The sequence below is a fragment of the Euwallacea similis genome, chromosome 14 (assembly GCF_039881205.1).
Source record: "Euwallacea similis isolate ESF13 chromosome 14, ESF131.1, whole genome shotgun sequence".
NCBI classification, from domain to species: Eukaryota; Metazoa; Arthropoda; class Insecta; order Coleoptera; family Curculionidae; genus Euwallacea; species Euwallacea similis.
This window is the reverse complement of record NC_089622.1, coordinates 4,353,388-4,368,555: the sequence shown is the minus strand read 5'-3', so window position 1 is coordinate 4,368,555 and position 15,168 is coordinate 4,353,388.

Sequence of the window (15,168 nt, the reverse complement as noted above, 5' to 3'; positions counted from 1 at the left end):
CGGTACTGATCGATATCACTCTTTTCTTTCTGTTTAAGTCATATTAACGTGTTTTCCCGAAATGGAGTTATTTAAAGCCCAAATTGTTAGTTGATTTGGTCGATTTAGCAAAAAGTCTCCTTATTTTCATGATCCCAGCTAAATCTGCTTTATCTGATAACTTAGAGCATTTTACGTTCAAATTGTACGTTTTCAACTGCTTAAAGCTTATTTTAGCAAAATGGGTCGATTTGATCAAATTTCGTGACGAACTGATGGGTACTGATCGTTACCACTCTAAGTCTGTTTAACCCTTAAAAACCCCGCGTTACATATAAGTAACACAAATAATGGTAACTGTAGTTTCACTTATTGAAGATCGTTATCACTTTATTCACAAGATTACGGCACTAGTATCATCAGAAAAGGTGTTTCTATCAGTTTAATGTGTAATGTAGTGATTATAAGTTATGTGCCTGTATTTATTTATCAGCAAAGTTGCAGTATTGTTTGAAAAAAATAAAAAATGGACATACGATTGGAGTAAGTATTCAAACAAAGACAATTTTATACATTTAATGTTTATAAGGAAGCTGTTTTTCAGCGGGCAATTTGTGGCGCTCTAGGTGATTTAAGGGATAAGGATGCCATGGTTTACTTAGACGATATCTTATTCCTTCAATGACCATACCCGAAGGCTTGAAAAAATTAGCTAGAGTTTTGTATTGTCCCACGGAAGCAGGTTTTTCGTTAAATATCAACAAGTGTAACTTTTTTGTAAAGCAAATCGAGTATTTCGGCCAGGAAGTTCCTGAAGATGGTATACGGTCAGGGAAAAATAAAGTAGACGCCCTCTTGAGGGCCCCCGATCCATGCAACGTCAAGCAAGTGAGGCAATTTATGGGTCTTGCTAATTATTTATTTTCGTAAATTTGTTCCGGAACCGTCGGCATGTACGGCCTGCATCACGAAATTAATGAAGAATAACGAGCCTTTTGATTGGGGGGATGATCAAAAAAATCGCGAAATCTTATGTTTGCGCCTTCCTTAGTCAGAGACCTTTACTAGCCGTCTTTGATCCGACTTTGGGAACAGAACTCCATACAGATGCTAGCTCGGTAGGTTACGGAGGCATTTTCTTTCAGAAACACGACAATCAATTGCGAGGGGTTGCTTACATTTGTAGAAGAACATCGAGCGAAGAGTCGAAGTACCACTCCTACGAGTTGGAAACCCTGGCGGTATATTATGCCATTAAACATTTCTGGGTTTATTTACTTGGCATGAAGTTCAAACTCGTAACCGATTGTAACTCTCTTAAGCTATCCCAAAACAAAAGGGAGTTAATACCGAGAGTAGCCCGATGGTGGTTATTTTGACAATCGTACGATTTTGAAATTGAATATCGCAAGAGAAAATATATCGAACACGTGGACTACTTTAGTACGAACCCCATTGAGGAGGTCGTTGACCCTGAGGTCGTAAAAATTCAGACTGTGACCACGGACAATTGGTTAAAGAAGGCCCAAAGAAAAGATCATGAAACCCAGAGCATCATAAACAAACTAAAGACGGGAAACTCACGACCGACTATTTTTGTCAAAACGAATTGTTATTTAGAAAAATTAACCGCGGTCGAAACCCGCTTATTTACCGCGCTTTTATACCCAAGGGTAATCGTTTAGGATTACTAAGATTATTTCACGACGAACAATGCCATATCGGCCCCGACAAAACCTTAGCCAAAATAAACCATTATTTTTGGTTTCCTGGGATGGCGAAGTTCGTAAGAAAATATTGCAATCACTGTTTGAAGTGCATTATTAGCAAAAATCATATTGGTCCTAAACAGGCATATTTGCACCCTATTGATAAAAAACCGATACCATTTCATACAGTCCATGCCGACTATGTGGATCCGTTCCCAACTTCGGCCGAGGGTTATAAACACTTATTACTTTTGGTTGACTCTTTTACGAAATTTTTATTTTTGGCGCCATTTAAGACCTTGTCAGGTACTGAGTTGTGCAGTGCCACCATGGTTTTGTATTTAAATATGTTTGATATCACGCGAAGATTGATCTGCGATAGGGGTACGTATTTTACTGATAGTTTAGGTCAAAAATTACTCTCGGAACGGAGTATTCAACAACATTTTATTGCCAAAAGTGCTCCACGGGGCAATGGACAGGTGGAACGCTATGTGGGAACAGTAACCAACTTGCTTAGAATAGAAATAACTAATAAAACAGAATGGCCGAATGTAATTCAAAAATTGCAAAATACACTGCGTGACATAGAAAAGAGAACATCCCGTAAAAATGGTTTAATTTAAATAATTTTTGGTATGCATGTTTGTTTATATGTATAGCAGAAACGATCAAAATTTCACTCATATTTATCTACGTATTTACGAGTTATTCGGAATTTTAGGTTTTTTTTAAATATAAAAATTGCAATAAAATATCAACAATACAACTGGAAAATAACATTTATTGGAGTGTAGTGTGCTTAGAAACTGCGTAGAGATATGCCTAGAACCAGAATAGAGCGAAATTTTCATCAATTGAGCGAGTTTGAGAGGGGTCGAATAGTGGGTCTACGAGAGGCTGGTCTGTCATTTAGGGAAATCGCCACTATATTGAACCGTAGTGTAAACACTATAGTGAGATGCTGTCAGGGATGGTTCGAAGAAGGGCAAACAGGCAGAAGAACAGGTACTGGACGACTTCGAAGAACTACAGAACGCCAAGATCGCCGACTCCGAATTATGGCCCTAAGAGATAGGTTCGTCTCGTCGAGGACGCTGGCGGATCAGTGGTTCGCTGAGTATGGAAGGCCCATTGAGATACGAACCATTTATCGCCGCATAAGAAGTTTTGGATTGATTTCCTACCGTCCCTATCTCGTGTTACCCCTCACCTTAAATCATCGTCAAAATCGACTACAGTGGTGCCAAGAACGGATACATTGGACTCTGGAATGGGATAATATGGTGTTTAGTGACGAATCCAGATTCTGTTTCGGTATGCATGATGGTCGGGCAAGAATACGAAGGAGACGGGGTGAAAGATGGGATCCTCAGTTTGCAATACAGAGGCATGTCCATCAGACTGTTGGGGTAATGGTTTGGGGTGCCATTGCAAATGGTAGCAGGTCACCTTTAGTTTTCGTCAGAGGCAGTATGACAGCCCAGCGATACATCCAAGAAGTCCTGGAACCTCATCTTGTGCCTTATCTGGAAACTCTTGTTGATCCAGTTTTCCAACAAGACAATGCACGACCACATGTGGCTGGAGTGACTATGGACTTCTTCCAACAAAATGCAGTCAATTTGCTACCTTGGCCACCTCGATCTCCAGACCTCTCACCGATCGAACATGTATGGGATATTATAGGTAGAAGGTTGCATAATTTACCCCATCCCCCGCAAACCCTAGCGATGCTGTGTCATGCTGTCCAGTTAGCCTGGAATGAGATCCCCCAAGAGGACATCAATCACCTCATTAGATCCATGCCTAGACGTGTACAGGAATGTATAAGACACCGCGGAGGACCGACAAATTATTAAATTTTTTTTAGTTTTTAACAATTAAATTTGTTCAACTTTTTAATGAAGTGTTTGTTTTGGCGTAAACAACATGCATACCAAAAATTATTTAAATCAAATCATTTTTACGGGGTGTTCTCTTTTCTATGTCACGCAGTGTACATTGAACACTACGATATAAAAGACAACTGGATTTTCGCCAGTGTATTTATTAACGGGGGTTGAGGGTAGTAGCCCCGATGTAAAAACCTTGACAGCGTCCATTTCATTGAAGGACGTCTCCAATAATGTATTAAGCAATCGAGAACTGGCATACGAACGTATGAAGAAGCAAGCGGATTTGGCGAAAAATCTGTTCGACAAGAAAAGAAGGTCAAACAAGGTATTCGTAATAGGTGACTACGTCTATCACCCTTCAGGTAATAGTCATTTGGCAAAATTAGACGACAGGTACGAGGGACCATTCGAAATAACTCAAATTCTCCCTAATGAAAGGTGTGATAATCAGTGGACAATATAATTTTGTTTAGACGCAATGGGCATCGTTCCCCAAGTGTCGAACCTTTGTTTATTTGTTTGTTTTATGGCGAGCTTGAATCTTGATTTTCGATGTGCCAGAACCAACTGGTCCGTTCTAATGCAGACAGTTGTGGTAAATTTTGTTTTAAGTTAATATACGATTTTACGTATTTGTTGCCTTATTGTAACTGGCGCAGTCGTGTAGGATTCCGAGAAGATAACATTGTTAATCTTTTGCATTTTCGCATTAATCTCGGTATTGTGAAACTCTCTGGAGGCGACTTGACGGAAAAACAAAGACCACCATTAGCTGTTACTTCGAAACCCTTTGGTTCTCACCGAGGAAACTCATCTGGAAGAACGCCAGAAACCTGAGTTCCCAAACCAGGCCCTCACGGTCAACTCTCCTGATTATTGGAATCACCTGTGGACCCACCCCACTACTAGTAGTCTAAGGTAAGCCGTTGACTACACCTTATAAACTGCTACCTAAATCTATCTATTTATTTTATTTTTTATTTATTTATTTTTTTTCTTTCCCTTTTTTGAATTCTTCCTTTTTTCCTCTATTTATTAATTCACGTTAAATTAAACGTTAGCTATCACCCAGTTTTATTTTATCAAAATGACGCAAAGTCCTACTCAGGGCCAACCTTCAGCCAATAATTATTTTTCCTATGATAAAGCATTTAAATTAATACAAAAATTTGATGGTACGAAAACACAATTGCATAATTTCATAGATGTTAGTGATTTCACTTACAGCCGTTTTGATCCTCAAGAACTGAATATTTTCCAATTTATTATAAAAGCAAAATTAGAAGGTCCCGCTTTGGATCACGTAGCGTCAGTAGAACTAAATGATTGGCAAACCATAAAAAATGAATTGATAAAGAAATTTGGCGAGTCGCATAATATTCATTGTTTAGCCTATGAAATGACCCATTTGAAACAACTTATAAACGAGAAGCCATTACAATTTGTTCAGCGTGTCGAAAACCACCTGTTGCGAATCCAAAAAATTATTAAATATGATATTGGATACAATGCATCTGCTCGGAATGTTTTACGTGAATATCATGAAAAATCCGCCCTTTTAACCCGTACAAATGGTCTAAAAGATCCTCTTTGCACAACCATTCGTTTACAAAAACCCGCATCTATTGTAGAATTAATAAATTTAATAAATGATTTTGAAAATCAACAATTCATGCTTAAACAAAGCACTTCTCGTTTTACTAATGCTAATCCACAAACTTTGTCATTAAATCCCACCCCGCAACATCTTCAAACCTCTTCAAGTAAACCTCCAATTAAGCTTGTTATTAAAAAATGTTCTTTTTGTAATAAACTCGGGCATAGTGTGGAATCTTGCTACGCTAAACGAGCCTCAATAAAAACTGAAGAAACTTCAAGTGCAATTAAAATCTGTACAGATCAGTTTGTTATTAATAACCAACCGAAACATGAATCCGCTGATCAAATTTTGGAGTGCGAAATACTTGACGAAAATTTTTGTGTAGCGGCCTCGGGAAGTCAGAACCTAGACCCATCTCACCTTGTCGACGATATGAGCGAATTAGAAATTTAACCCTGACTGAATCTGAACTGTTATTTCTACAAGTAAAAAACATTAATTTGAAATTTCTGGTGGACTCCGGAGCTTCTATTTCGACCATCAAACCTAATAAAATTCAAAACTTAAAAGTGCTTCGTGGCGAAAATATGAATGTTTCCGGTATCGAAGGGAAAAATATCAGGGCGACCAAAAGTATTCATTTAAAATTACTAGATAAGCTCCATAAATTTTATGTTCTCGACTTTAAATCCTGTTTTGATGAAATTCTAGGCTTAGACTTTTTAAAAGCACATAACTGTCAAATTGATTTTTCCAAACATCTTCTCATAACCGCTACTCGGAGAATCTCTCTTGCAACCCTAAAAACCAGTGACACTGCTGTAGTTAAAGACCAAAATACAGACGAATTGATTCATAAGACTACGATTATATCGGAGCAAGTCTTGGAGCCAGGAACGCAAACGATAGTCGTTTTACAAACAAACACCGTCTGGAATGGTAAAAATTATTTATGTCAGGAAACTAATATCTGTAACGGGAACGTTAAAATTCCCAATGCTCTAGTTAACGTTACTGACGGCAAATTTGTTACAACAGCATTCAATAATACGGACATCAAACATCGGATTAAAGACATTTCTATAAATTTAGAGCCTCTCAGTAATATCGTAGTAAATAAAACATGTGCAGCAAACAATGGAAATTCAAGTAATTTTTGCCGCCTAGGGAAAATAAAAAATCTTTTGAATTTACAACATTTAAATTCAGAAGAAAAACAGCATATAGAACAACTTTGTCTAAAATATCATGATATTTTCTTACTTGATGACGAAAAGTTATCATTCACGAACGAGATAAAACATAAAATTATAACGGGAAATCATCCACCTATTTATACTAGAAATTATCGATACCCGCAATCACTTAAAGGAGAAGTTGAAAAGCAAATTTCAAATCTATTAGATAATAATATAATCCGTCCTTCTTTTTCTCCGTGGAATTCTCCCGTGTGGATTGTCCCTAAAAAACAAAATAATTCTGCTCAGTCTAAATGGAGGCTAGTAATAGATTACCGTGAGCTTAATAAAATCACAAAAGCCGATAGGTTTCCCATTCCTCGAATAGACGAAATTTTTGACTTACTCGGAAAAGCAAAATACTTTACTGTTATCGATCTAGCCTCTGGCTTCCACCAGATAGAGATGGAAAAAACAGATATAGAGAAAACAGCCTTCAGCACTAGTACTGGACATTTTGAGTTTTTGCGCATGCCCTTTGGGTTAAAGAATTCACCGTCTACATTCCAAAGGGTAATGAATTACATTTTTCGAGGCTTAATTAATGAAGAAGCTCTAATATATATGGACGATATTTTAATTTTCAGTAACTCGCTTCAAGAACATTATGCGAAAGTATCCCGAATATTTGATAGACTCCAGAAATCGAATCTGAGAATAGAGCCGAGTAAATGCTATTTCTTGCAAAAAGAAGTCAATTTTCTAGGACATGTGTTGACCGAATTAGGAATTAAACCAGACCCGGAGAAATTAAAAGCAATAACCAAGTTCCTAGAACCTCGAAACGAGAAAGAATTAAAATCATTTCTCGGGTTGTTTGGGTACTATCGAAAATTCGTACCTGATTTCGCTTAAATTACGAAACCCCTCACGGCCCTTTTAAAAAATAATACAATATTTGACTTTAATTCCGAATGCCAAAATTGCTTTGAAAAATGTAAAACTATTATTTCGTCTGACAATGTCTTAGCCTACCCCGAATTTACTAAACAATTTACCCTAGCCTGCGATGCTTCTAATTTCGCGATTGGAGCTGTATTGAGTCAAGAAGACAGGCCAATTGCTTTTGCGTCTCGAACGCTGAACGAGTCTGAAGTTAAATATGCTACCATCGAGAAAGAGTTGCTATCAATAGTGTATGCCACAACCTTTTTTCGACCATACCTGTTCGGGAATAAATTTATCATCCATACAGATCATAGACCACTTGTTTGGTTAATGAGTTTGAAAGATCCGAACTCTAAACTCACTCGATGGAGGATAAAACTTAGTGAATTCGACTTTGAAATTAAATTTATTCCTGGAAAAGACAATAACGTAGCGGACGCGTTGTCCCGAATTAAAATTAACACAATTGGGCTAAAATCATACCGAGAATTTATAGAAACAAATGACAAGTTGGACTTGACAAAAATTAAATATTCAAATGATAAACTGTTTTTCCATAAGCACAAAGATATGCTATTATTTTTTGATGACGAAGATAATATATCCCTTCGCGATCTACAGACCGTAAAAGATAAATTCAAAATTGATGAATTTAAGTTGACTAAAAGTAATGATACGTTTTCCACTCAAGTAAATGATCAAACGTTAACACTGATTAAATATGACGATTCTAATCTAGAAATTTTGTTCGAACATCTAGCAGCTTTAGAATTAACTAGTAAACAATATTACATAAACATCTTAAACTCGGAAATTCTCAAAATCTTAATCTATGCCTTTCCATGCGCAACTTTTACCATATGCTTGAATATTGTAAAATACCCGACTGAGGATGAAATAGAAAATATTATTGAAACAGTTCATACGGAATACTCTAATTATCACAAAGGTATCCAAGAAACATATAGTAAAGTTCGTAAACTATTCTATTGGAAAGGTATGATAAATGACATCACAACGTTCATAAAATATTGCGAAATATGCCAACGCTCGAAAATAGATAGACGCAACAATAAATACCCCCTCAACATCGTAGAGTCACCCCACAGACCTTTTGACAAAATTTCCCTCGACTTGTTAATTATTGATAAAACCTTTATCTTAACCGTTATTGATAACTTAACGAAATATGCCCAAGCTTATCTGTTAAAGAATAAAACCGCGAAAACGATCGTAAATAAATTAAAAATGTTTATACAACATTATCAAATTCCAAAAGAACTTTATGTCGATAACGGAACTGAGTTTGTGAACAAACAGTTAAGAGATTTTTGCAGCAAGTTCCACATAAATTTGAACTTGTGCTCCGTCGAACACTCCCAGTCAGCTGGGATCATTGAGAGGTTGCATGGTACGATTACCGACACCATTCGCTGTTACCTAAATGAAAATCCAAATAATAAACTAAACGACGCGTTGCTTGTTGCTGTCAATGCATATAACAACTCTAAACAAGCTTCATTGGATCTATCTCCTAGAGAGGTATTATTCCCTCACTCAAATATCCTCGATCCTTTACAGTCTAAGCAGATCGCAGAGCAACAGATTGAAAGCATACGGTTAAAACAAAACACGTTAAGACAAAAAACCAAAATGCGTGAAGACAAGGAGCTATCTAAGCGTAACTATCCCGTTTATCATACTGGTCAGTTGGTACTCTTGAGAAGAAAAGCCAATTCCGATAAATTGGAAGAATATTCAGGCCCATTCAAAATAGTTCAAATAAATAATAAAAATAAAACTCTCTCTCTACAGCGAAACTCAAAAATTTCGAAATTTCATTTTGATCAAATAAAACCATTTTTCAGTAAGTCCGATTCATAGAACATAGTATCCATTAAAAGTAAGCAGTTTGTATGGTGTGTGTCACGCGGCTCACATTATGCTAGTTCTGATGACAATGGTCGTGGACTGCTATCACAACGTCCAAGTACCTAGGACCCGAGACAAAAGTAGTTCATCAGTGCAACGAAGATCAGATGGTTAGTACCATCGAAACTGCAACTCGTAGCGAGACCTGGTCGCTCTAACGAACTTTGGAATAACAAGAACCATTTCTCCGTAAAAAGGGTTCCTCTTGTGGAAAGGGAGGTGTGATAATCAGTGGACAATATAATTTTGTTTAGACGCAATGGGCATCGTTCCCCAAGTGTCGAACCTTTGTTTATTTGTTTGTTTTATTGCGAGCCTGCGAGCTTGAATCTTGATTTTCGATGTGCCAGAACCAACTGGTCCGTTCTAATGCAGACAGTTGTGGTAAATTTTGTTTTAAGTTAATATACGATTTTACGTATTTGTTGCCTTATTGTAACTAAGGTATGCGCTGAAAAGTCTTGCGTCAAATTGAAAACAAATTGTGGCCAAGGACATGATTAGATTATGACCTGATGACTTATCGGATAATTCATGATTTATTTACTCTTATTTTTGTAAAGTTGTTGAAAGTGAGACGCTTTGCAGTTCATGTTCTTTTATTATTTTTGTAAAGTTGTTGGAAGCGGGACGCTTCGCAACTAACGTTAGTTGTCCTGTTGAGAGCGGAGCACTGTATAGTTCCTGTTCTTTATTGTAGTGATGTTAAGAGTGGCACGCTTTGTAATATATGCTTTTGTTGTCATGTTGTTGTAAGCTGTAACACTCTGCACTCTGTAGTTTTGTTAATACCTAGTACTAAGTTCTCTATGTACTATTTTTCTGTTAATAATTGTTAAGGAAATTCGAGAGCGAATTTGGTGTCAGGATTGGTCGTATGAGCTTTCATAAAGAAAGTGATACGGGGTTGGTTATTAATTCATTTAAGGCAAGAGCAATAAACCTGTTATCTTACAAGGATGGTGCTATGTCTTATCCTTGGGCATATGTGATATGTCACAGACACCTATGAGTGTCCCATTGGAGATTGACTAAACTTGTACTAGTTATAGTAGATCGTTGCCTTAAAAGATAAAGAGGGTCTGTTTATCATATGGAGGTGTAAAAAGAATGACTAAGGGATGTAAGCGTGTGAAGAATGTGGAAGGTTTAGCGTTTATCATTTGGAAGATAAACAGATACACGGGGAATGACTTCGACACCTTGTATGAGAGGGCATTCTATTCCCAATCTTTGGCGAATAAAGAGGTCTTGCGTAAATTTGTGTTTTTTTTTATTTTCCTAAAAAGGAAATATTTTTCTTACATATACAATCAAAAATAGAGCCGTGCATTTTCTTCAAAATTTCGGCAGAAGCCATCGCTATTGTAGCACTCTATGTTGATGACTTTTTTGTCTTTTACAATGATAAAATGGAGGCAAAACATCTTAAAGAGGAGTTACATAAAAATTTCCACATCAAAGATCTTAGTCCAATATCACATATACTGGTTATAAAAGTCGAAAGAAATCGTTCTGAAGGTGAAATGAAAATTAACCAAGAACAATACATTCAAAAGCTGCTTGATAGGTTTGAGGTGACAAATTGTAAAACTGTCAATACCCCTTTAGAGTAAAACCAAAAGTTTCTCACTAAGAAAGAACTTTATGACGCATCTTACCAACAACTTGTAGGTTCAATAATGTATCTTGCAGTTTGTACGAGACCAAATATTTCTTTTGCAGTGTCATTTCTTAGCCAGTTTAACAACATTCATTCTAAAAATCATTGGTTGGGGGCTAAAAGGATCCTAAGATATCTAAAAGGTACAAAAAACCAGGGAATTATATTTCAGAAATTAAAAGTTTCTATATCTGGTTTTGTGGACTCTGATTGGGCAAACAATGCAAGTGATAGAAAGTCATTTTATGGTTATATTTTCACATTAGCGGGTGGGCCTGTGTCATGGGAAAGCAGAAAACAAAATGCCATAGCTTTGAATTCCACAGAGGCGGAATATATTGGGATCTGCGAAGCTGCAAAAGAGTCAGTTTACTTAAAATCATTATGCTCGGAGATGTTTAATAAAAACGACTCTTACAACTTCTTAAATCTTGATGCGCCATTCAGCCTTTTTAACGATAACCAAAGTGCGATAAAATTATCTGAGAGTCAAACCTTTCATAAACGCACTAAACACATTCACGTGAAATATCATTTTATCCGAGATAAAATAAAAAACGATAGCATTCGACTTTTATATCAGCCGACAACAGAAATGGTCGCAGATAAGCTGACAAAGTCTCTGGGTCCAAAGAAACATAAGTTTATTTGTGAAAAGGTAAACATTAAATAAATAGCTCAACTCGCAGATCTATGATCGTTTTAAGAAGGCTGTTAGATTTAAGTTTTTTAACTTAAGTTAATTTTTTTTTCACCTACGATGTTGAGGGAGAATGTTGAATTATCAACATCTTTGGTGGTACACAAAAGCAATAACGCATTCCCGATATCATTATGATGACTCAGTTTATATTATCGGAAACGCCGCCAGAGCCAAGCTTTGAAAAAAATGCTGTAGTAGTCTTTTAGAGTTTATAGACTTAGGACCATTTTGTTTAGTCTCTCTTTTATTTGTTTAACTTGTGTTCCTCTTTTCTATATCGAAATTATAACTACCTTTAAATATCTGTGTGGCGTTATTCCTGAAACCTTGACTTATCTAACATTTTTCTGGGGAAATTAATTAAAAAAAAAATTTCATGTCCCTAAATTTAAATGTAAAATATTTATCAGCTACATACATACTGTTTAACATCGGCCCAAATGAACTCAATCGGGTTTTCACAATTGTATGGAAGGAGGCGAAAGATTATTTTGTTTTGTTATTTAACTATTTCATCCACTACATATTTATCGTAATACTTTTTATGTTGTTTAACAAGAGACAGGAGTTGTATTTTGAACATATCGCCATCGAATTCAGTCTTTTTTGATTGTAGCCATTTCAAAATATCAATTTTTTTAGAGGTAGTGGCAGGCATTTTTTCCAACTTTCTAAAATGATAAGGTGCATCATTAAGCACAATACCACAATTATCTGCCAATTTCGGTGAAGTGTTTAAAAACCAATGTCCAAAGGTTTTCCTGATATTTCTTTATGATAATCATCGGATTTTTTTTAAATTCAAATGCCCATAATGCATCTGGTACAAATCATTCGTCGCTTCCGATGTAGTATATAATTAGACATTTACCCTTTCCTAAGAAAAAAATAATTATCCTCTTTATCATGATTTATAATCATAAAATATTAAAATCTCTAAGGTGTAAAAAGTTCGAGAATGTACCTCATAGATTTTTTTTATCCAGTAGGAAGTTCTTCTAAAAATACTTGCTTGGCTAATGAGACTGCCGTATCAACCCATACTTTAAATTTGGTGTGGTCTACATTGATTCATGTCTTCTCTAGGTAGCAAATTCTTCGGTCTTTACTTCGGTATAATTTTATTTTTTTAAGTAATCTCTTTGCCACAAAGTAATAATAGGCAAAGTCTAATAATAGTCTGTTTCTTCCCCGAGTTTGAAATTTAAAATAAAGTTTTTTTAAGAGTTTATAAAATGTAGTTAACTTAAACGTCGGCAAATCTGGATCATCATTAACAACTTTTAGTACTTTATCCATTGTTAGAAGTTCGTTTTGACAAATGAATTGGTGAATTTTGCATCTTATTGCGTTTTTATTAAAATCGTCCACAGTATCAGAAATTTGTTTGCAGTGTAGCTTTCTTTTTGGTTCTGAAAATGTACGGTTTGGTTTATATTTCCTTATAATATTAAAAACTGTTTTAGCACAAATCCCTGTTTTAGTTGTTTGGTCCAAATTTGGCGCGTGTACGTGATTGGGTCGACTCACCCCTTTCCATACGATAACCGTTGATCGATTATGAAGGACCACCCTGAGTTCGCAGTCTCAGAGACACTGTTTTCGCGTATAAAAGAAACTAAACCTTCTTAACTTAACAAAGGTTTATTGGTAACATTAACAACTATACAATATCGAGAAATGCGTTATTTAAAGAATGTTGACGAGAATCTAGTGCGTACGAGTCCGTGATGAAGTAGCGAGAAAAAAGAGATTCTTCAGTTTCGCACCCTCCTTAAGTACTGATACGGAGGTGTAACACCCATAGACGTACTCCCGATAAAGCCCCATTAGCGGCTTCTAGGCTACCTTGTCGCGTCAAAGCGTAGCACTTAGAGGCAGGGTCGCTGGGCTTTTATTAGAGCCCAGCCATTGTATTCGTTTGGCGGTACCTTTGATTTAGATTCGCAATGTTGATCCGACAAAGAATAGTGCTGGAAATCCCAATCATAAAGTAACTTCCCTCAGCCGAAGATGGGTGTTAAGCGCTGGGAATTCCAACAGTATTACCCAATGGCTGGGGTTGTCCATGGGCGTAACATCAGTTTCTTAAACTCACTTTAAACATTTAAACTAATAAATAACATAACTATAATCCATGATATAGTAATACGTCGCAAGTCCTAACATTAGTAGTAACTCTCTCTTCGACTTCATGTACTATCATACCTGGGTTTATAAGTATTGAGAATAATTTCCTGGGTCCATTACGCTTTAGGTACTTTTTCATCTATAGGAAAAAAAACAATATTATTTTTGACATCTTAGGGACATTGTCTAACGAAATAAATGTGGATATTTTTCATTTTTTTTTCATTTCTTCAATACTTAACTGTCTTACGGGACCGTGGAGTGGAAAGGAGTGCTGGGTAAACAAAACGCGTACTTTTAATATTTGTTTCATTTAAAATGTTTTTTAATTGAGAGTTTATGACCTCTTTTTTAAACACTCTCAGATCTTCTTGAGGCTTACTTTGCTTCACTCTTGGAGGCTTACTACAACCTAATAAAGCAAAAAATAAACCATACCAAATCTTAGCTAACCTTACCTAAGTAATATAAATAGACTTTCCTTAACTAATCTTATATTCATAAGTAACATAACTTGATTTATTGTAATTAATCATACCTTAATTTATCTTACATTATCTAATCTAACTTACGAGACATAACGAATTATTTTTTTTAACATATTTTTCTGTTATATGTTCAATAATATTTCTAAAAGTACTGGCACTGTCACTTCCATAAATTTGGAACCACATGTAATAATCAATATGTTGAGCAAGAAAGGGCGACTACATAACATGTTTTTTTCTTAAGAAGGACTTGAGCCGCGACCAGTATCATGCAATAAAATTAGTGTTAACTCCGGTGTTTGGGTCTACAAAATGAATCGAATGATTCAATATTACCTTACCTTACCTTATATTATCTTGCCCCACCTAGCACTATTTTTCATTTCACGGTCCCGTACGACAGTTAGGTATTAAAAAAATGAAGAAAAAATTTAAACAAATGAAAAAATGAATAATACCTACATTTATTTCGTTAAATAATGTCCCCAAGATGTCAAAAATATAATTGTTTTTTTCCTAAACATGAAAAAGTACCTAAAGTGTCATGTAACCCATTTCTTTTGCTCGGACATTCAAATTACCCTTTTTGGACCGTTTTTTGAGAGGAGAAAAATCATATTTTGAAACATCATGAGCCGTATTAGTGAAGTACATAATTTTATAAATTTTATAAAAATATTATAAATTGATCGACCAAAATTCACTATAAATCTTAACTTAACGCACTGATCAAGAAATTATAATAAGTTGTCAAAAATTTAAGGAAACAAAAACATCAAATTTTACCCTGTCCAGCTTCCAATAGATCAGTGATTTTTTTATAGCCTATTAATTTATAGCAGCAAGCAAAAATAAGCTGGTCCTCTAATTGTCATATGAGTTTGTTTATTTTGACTAGGCGTAAATAAAATTCAAATACGTTTTAGTTCATTCTGTCCAA